This window comes from Rhineura floridana, chromosome 11, assembly GCF_030035675.1.
Source record: "Rhineura floridana isolate rRhiFlo1 chromosome 11, rRhiFlo1.hap2, whole genome shotgun sequence".
NCBI lineage: Eukaryota > Metazoa > Chordata > Lepidosauria > Squamata > Rhineuridae > Rhineura > Rhineura floridana.
In genome coordinates this window covers 27425755-27433198 of record NC_084490.1, presented here as the reverse complement: position 1 = coordinate 27433198, position 7444 = coordinate 27425755, and positions in this window count along the sequence as shown.

Below are 7444 nucleotides of genomic sequence, written 5' to 3'. Positions count from 1 at the left end.
AGAACGTAGATCAAAATGTATTGGTGTATCTCAGGATGACTCACAGAAGATCAGTGAGGATTTCAGACTCCTGTTTCACAATGAAAACAAGAAAATGACCACCCCACCATTATACTGCTGAAATGAAGAAAGTGGGGGGTAATCTGAGTGGATTTTTGTGTGGAAAGACTGTGAGCTCAGTTCACTTTTGGAACTCCAAACAAATTCCGGGGCTAAGAATTATTTAACTCTTAAGTGCATACATTTTGTGGCTTGCTCTGGTTGGTGGATGGTTTTTGTAATAATAAAAAAATCAATACCAAAAACCTGAAGTCTAACCATCCTGATCTAGAGTATTAGATCCTGATCTAGTCTAACCATGAAGTCTAACCATCCGAACCATAGAGTAGCTACCACCCTGGGCTCCTGCTGGAAGGGCAGGATATAAATCAAATAATAAATAAATAAATAATCAAAACATTACAAGCCTACAAGGCAGGTTTGTGTTACCATAAAACCATGTGATGCAGCTACTTCTGACAGCAGTTTCTAATGGAAAGGATTGAATTTGACAACTGAAATTAATACTTGTGGAAAGTAGGAATAGATCTATGTGTGGAAAGACTGTGAGCTCATCTCAGTTCTGATAACCCTGTGCTCAGCAGCTTCTCAGACACCATGTTCTTTCATACTAGATGTACGTCTTTTGCAGCTGGCTGCAGTGGGTGGTTCTTGAGGTTCTAGTAAAACGCAGGGTGGATCCCTGACTCTGCAATAGCAGTGCTGTCTCAGTAATGGCAACATTGCCACTCACTGAATGAGACAAGGTGCCTGCAAGTTCAGGGCTAGTGGCACCACCATCCTGCAGCACGTGGGCACACACCTGCAAGCTTGTGCTGCATTCCACCAAAGTACTCCCAACCTTGCCATCTCTGTGCCACTGCCATTCTCCCCCCCCATGTATCACTGCTGACCTATGTCATCAAATTATTGAAGAGTCTTGGCTACATTTCTCTTTCTTGATCTTTAGGAGGAAATAGAAAACACACAACAGAATTTACCTTACCATTGATTTCAATAGGTTTTAAAAGACCAAGGAAGAGAAGTATAGTGGGTAATGTATATCGGAATTATAGAGGTATTATAGTGTACAAGTTCTACAAAAGCCAGTGTGGTGTAGTGATAAGAGTACTGGGCTAGGGCCTGGGAGACCTGGATTCAAACCCTAATTCAGCCATGAAACTCACTGGGTGACTTCTGGGCTAGTCACCTTCTCAGCCTAAACTACCTCATAGGGCTATTCTGAGGATATATTTGAGAGGTGCAGGACTATGTATTCCACACTGAGCTCTTTGCAAGAAAGTTGAGACGTAAAGGAAATAAGATATTAAATAAGATTAAGGCTACAATCCTTTGCCCAATTACTTGAGAGTAAGCTCCATTTAACTGTGAAAGTTACTTTCAATAAACCTGCTTGGGATTATGTTGTTAAGATACAAGGGATAGCTATTACCCAAAATTTATATTATCTATTGATAGCTATCATTTCTGAACAATGTGTTTATTTATTTATTAGACTTATATACCGCCCGACTAGCAATAGCTCTCTGGGCGGTGAACATAGCCATTAAGTTATTTTATTATTGTAGTTGTGATAGCAGCTATTATTCATTACCTGCACAGGGGGGTTGGAGCAAGTTTTGGAATCTATTTGTGGCACTATGATGAATAGTAGGTGTACTACTCATAACAAGCAACAATAAGAATCATGTGATGACACATTGAACATTTAACAGACATTATAAATTTTATAATATTTGTTGATAAATCACCTAGTATTTAAAGGAAAGGATTGAATTTAGAAGTTAAAGGCTGTAATTGTATATTCACATTCACTTCAGGAGTAAGCCCCATTAAACTCAGTGGAACTTACTTCTGAGTAAACATGGCTAGGACTGGACTGGACTGTGAGCAGACACAGAGGCAAACTCCCCTCCCTTTCTCTGCCCCCCCCAACTGTTTATTTTAAGAGGCTGGAATCCTAATGCTTCTTACCTGAGAGTAAGTCCCACCAAACTGAATGGAATTTACTTTAGAGTAGGCATGGGGTTAGGATTGTACTTTAACAATGTAAACAGTGCTTGCCTAGCTCTTGTAGGCTGCTGAGGAGTCTATCTGTCTAGTTTTCCAGAAAGCCAGAAATGAAAGACAAGTAAAGGGTTAAGGTGTGCAGCAGCTCAAGGACAGCTCACAGCAGAGGCTGCAGCTGGCACAGAGCAAACCCAGACTATAAAGCCTTGAAAGAGAAACTACAAGGTGTGGGGGTGTTAGGAGAGTAAAGGAAAGTATTCGTATCTGTATTGTAACCGTTCCTGTACGAAATCCTGTCAGTAAAAGACTCTTAACAATTAATGGCCTGTGTGTGGGTATCCTTTCAACTTGCTCTATACTGCTGGGCACACGCAATCAATACACCGCTGCCAACAAGGGTTATGGGCCCAGCACAACCCAGCAAGCCCAGAGGCTTAGAAAGCGCAGCTTGTCCACAATGCCAAGGAAGAAAGATGGAATAGTGTCCAGAAGAGTTCAGGAGATGTGGCTGCAGGCATGGCAGTTTCTCTTTCAGCCAGGATGCCTTTGGAAAGGCTCACGCAATGAAACTATTCCTGTTGGCGATTAAGGATGCAAGCGTTCCTTACTAAGGAAGATTTATGGCAGGTGATTGTGACAGACCCACCGGCGGAACAGCAACCGGCTCCATGGATTCGAATGGATGAAAGAGCAAGGGCGTTTATCATCTTGGCAGTAGATGATTCCCAGTTGCTGCATATACAAGATAAGCCGACAGCGAGGCTTATATGGACTGCATCAAACGAGGTTCACATAAGAAAAAAGCCAGCAGTAAAATCCGTTTAGCACGCAGACTCTATCAGATGAAAATGCCTGATGACGGGACAATGTCTGCCCATTTATTGGAGATAAAGAAACTGTTTGCGGAGCTGCAAGAAAGGAATGTGGTGCACACACAGTTGCAACAAGTGTACATAATTCTCTCTTCACTGATTTTGTCCTGGGATCCGATTGTAAGCTCGTTGGAAGCTATGCCAGATGAGGGTCTGACAGTCGAGTACGTATCGGGCAAACTGCTACAGGAGTGGGAGAGACGAAAGGAAGCCAAAGGAAGGGAGCGAAATGAGAAAAAGGAAAGCAGAAAGCTAAACTTTCAGGACACAGAAGCACGATCTTTCGGACTAAAGGCCTGCTATGCCTGTGGTTCTAAAACTCATCTACAAAGAGACTGACGCGAAGCGGAAATGACAAGGAAGGAAGCCTTCGAAAGTACACACAGTCAGAGTATCAGGTTCAAGAAAAGAGGACAGAGATTGCACTGAATGGGTTGTAGACTCAGGCGCTATCCACAGTATGATAAAGGACAAAACATTATTCAAAACTACACTTCCCATGAAAGAGGATGTTGTGCTTGCGGATGGCACGCAAGGGAAGGGGAACTGTAAAGTTAAGCGTACTTAACACTGTAATGACTGATGTATTATATGTACCAGGCTTAGAAAGTAATATCATGTCTGTTACGAAACTGAACGCAATGGGATATATCGTCACGTTTAGACAAGGGACATGTGAGATAAGGAAAGGGGACAAACTCTGTTTGAGAGGGTATCTCAAGAACGCACTATATCAAACTGGGTTTTTTGAGGTTTGTTAAAGGGGTGGAAGACAAGGTGACAACACAAAGGGATGTTAGCAAAAGCCCAGAATGCGTACCAATGACGTGCCCAGTGATAGAATCATCTCTGGCATTCATTACCGCTTTAACATCAATTGATGTGATACGGGAGGACCCCTCCAGCATCAATGACATCAGGCGGTTGTCTGAGGCTGAGCAGGCCAAATGGCAGGCAGCCATGCATGAGGAGCTAAATGCCATGGACAAAAACGGTACATGGACCTTGGGCAATCTTCCCACAGGAAAGAAGGCAATTGGCTGCAAGTGGGTATTTAAGAGAAAAAAGACTAGCACAGGGGAAGTGCAAAGATATAGAGTGCGCTTAGTAGCCAAAGGGTTTACACAGCAGTATGGTACTGACTATGACGATGTCTTTGCCCCAGTCGTTAAGCATAAATCTATAAGACTACTGCTTAAGATAGCTGCGATGAAGAACATGAAAGTGTACCATTATGATATAGGTACTGCCTTCTTGCATGGAGACCTACAGGAGGAGATATATATGGAACAGCCTCCAGGGTTTGTAACAAAACCGGGGCTAGTCTGCAAGTTGCACAAATCTTTATACGGCCTTCGTCAGAGTGCAAGATGTTGGAACACGAAGTTAGACAAAGTTTTGAAGTCTATGGGGTTTAGAAGATGCATTGCAGATGTATGTGTGTATGTAAAGAACAGTGGAACCAAAACCACGTATTGTTCTGTGTATGTGGATGATATCTTGTATATTTTCCACGATGAGAATGATGAGATAATCTTCCATAACAGCCTCAAACAACACATGGATACAAAGTGTTTGGGGCCAGTAACTCATTACCTAGGAACTGACATGATACGTAGCGAAGACGGTAGCTTTATGCTGCGACAGGAAGAGAAAATAAAGCAGATGCTAGATATATGTGGCATGTCTGAATGTAAACCAGTGAGTACACCCATGACTGTCTCATTCCAACAGGAAACAAACGAGATACCATGTACGAACCCGGATCTATACAGACACATTATGGGCAAGTTACAATATTTGGTGAAGGTAACACGCCCTGACATTTGCAATGCAGTTAGCATCTTAAGCAGGAAGGTAGAAACACCAACAGAACATGATTGGCAAGGCGTTAAGAGAGTGCTCAGATACCTTAAGGGCACGAGCAAGAAGGGGCTGGTTATGTCTGGACAAGGAAAGGGTGGCATGGAATGTTATGTGGACGCAGACCATGCGGGTGAACTAACGAGCTGTAAGTCCACCACTGGCATTGTGATACTACTACACAGGTCTGTAATCGACTGGTGTAGCAGGAGGCAAGCGGTAGTTGCGATATCCAGCTCAGAAGCTGAATACGTTAGTTTGTCTACCGCGTGCAACGAACTGCAATGGTTCAAACACCTAACACAGGAACTGTGTATAGAAGTCAAGAAGCCGATACTGGTTTATGAAGACAATCAGACATGCATTAGATTGGCAACGTCAGAAGCGAACACCAAGCGCACAAAAAACATCAGTGTAAGATACCACCACATAAAAGTATGCATACAGCAAGGATTTATCACATTGAGTTACTGTAACACGAATGATATGTTGGCAGATGTCATGACCAAACCAATATGTGAGGAGAAATACAACCGAATGGTTATTAAGCTTGGTATGTACTGACTGTAATTGTGAAACAAAAAGAATAAAACTGTGTCTTTATGGAAAAGGTGGGAGCTGTAGGCTGCTGAGGAGTCTATCTGTCTAGTTTTCCAGAAAGCCAGAAATGAAAGACAAGTAAAGGGTTAAGGTGTGCAGCAGCTCAAGGACAGCTCACAGCAGAGGCTGCAGCTGGCACAGAGCAAACCCAGACTATAAAGCCTTGAAAAAGAAACTACAAGGTGTGGGGGTGTTTGGAGAGTAAAGGAAAGTATTTGTATCTGTATTGTAACCGTTCCTTTACGAAATCCTGTCAGTAAAAGACTCTTAACAATTAACGGCCTGTGTGTGGGTATCCTTTCAACTTGCTCTATCCTGCTGGGCACACGCAATCAATACACCGCTGCCAACAGCTCTAGCTTCTCTGGCAGAACACTTGCTTTTTTTAGGCAATCCTAACTCCACTTACCTGTGAGTAAGCCCCATTGAACTCAGTGGGATTTACTTCTGAGTAGACATTTTTCCTCCTTTCTTCCCTTGAAGCTCATTGCTCACACAGAAGCTCCACTCCACTTACCTGGGAGTAAGCCCCATTGAACTCAGTAGGATTTACTTCTGAGTAGACATTTTAAAATTCAAATGTGAATCCTGCAAAGCTCTCTCCTCTCCATTTTCTCCCTCTGTCCTTCCCTCAAACTCACTCATTGCCAGCACACAGAAGCACTGCACTCAGTGGGACTTACTTCTGAGTAGACCTTTTAAAAATTGCAGTGAGTCCTTCAAAGCTCCCCCCCCATTTTTTAACTCTTTCCTTCCCTCAAGCTCATTCCTTGCTTCAGGCTGGTCTCCCTTCCCTTCCCTTGCCTCCATTTTAGCTTTATTCTTCTTTCCCTCTCCATGGCTCCGGCAACTGACATTTCCTTCAGCCCACTTCTGATTGGCTGCTGCTGCTGCTGCTAAAAGGAAGGCTCAGGCTGTCCCCCGGGAGAAAAACTAATTGCTCACGATCAGCTCCCCGGGGACAGCATGCAGGGAGAATCACCACGTGAGCAGAAGAGGGCTTTTTTCAGGATGCCTGTACACGTGGTGATTTTTGAAATCACCACGTGTAGACTCTTTCTCAAGAGCAGCTGTACCCAGGTACAGGGGGCTTGTACCTGGGTACAGAGTAACGTGTGAATACCCCTTATATAACCTCTATGCAAGGATGATTCCTTGAATGGAGGACCTCCAGCTGTATAAACCTAATGTCTTCTTCTAATGTTCATTGGCAATGCAGACAATAGGGAATCATGGCAGTGGCAGCATGGTAGACTGTATGGCAACAATGACTGGCAGGGACATACTGCTGGGACCCATGAGCCCCTCCATGCATTCTGATGAGAAAGTATTATGTTTGCTCTTTATTTTAGAATGATATCTACAACCCTCCAGTTGGAACTAGGTACCTGCAGAGTTAACAGCTCACAAAGCTACTACAACAGGGACTTGGCCTCTTGACAGAACACTTCTGGGCCTCCCCTGTGAGCCTGAGCTCTCATAGAAAAAGAAGGCTTCGGCTGCTGCCTGGGTTAACCCAGAGAACACCCAAGGAGACTTGAATCAGTTCAGAGACTGGGGATAATATTTATTGATTGATTTTAATTAGTTGGGGTGCAGAGCATTCATTCTGGTGGAGTGATGGCTCACAAGTATGTTCCCTGCATAGAAGGGGCTTGTGAAGGAGTGCCATGCCCCCTGCAGGTTTGAATCCTCCACTCACCACCGAGGGAGAAAGCACTTGCAAAGTAGCATTTTGCTGGGATCTGCAGCATTCCTGCCCAATCCTGACAGACATCTCCAGATTCCTCCAGGTGGCCTGACACAACTGAGGACAATCTGGAGTTGTCTTGACCTGATTCAACCCAAGGATGGCACTGAATGGTTATTAATGAAAATTTAAAAAAATTCGATTAAAATTTCTTGAAAAGTTTTATTTATTAAGCTTTAGAATTATATTTTAATATCAACTATCACACAAATATATGGTGTTTTCATTGAAAGAGTACCTGTCTATATTTTGGAATGGAGGTGAACTATTGAGCCAAACCTTGCAAATT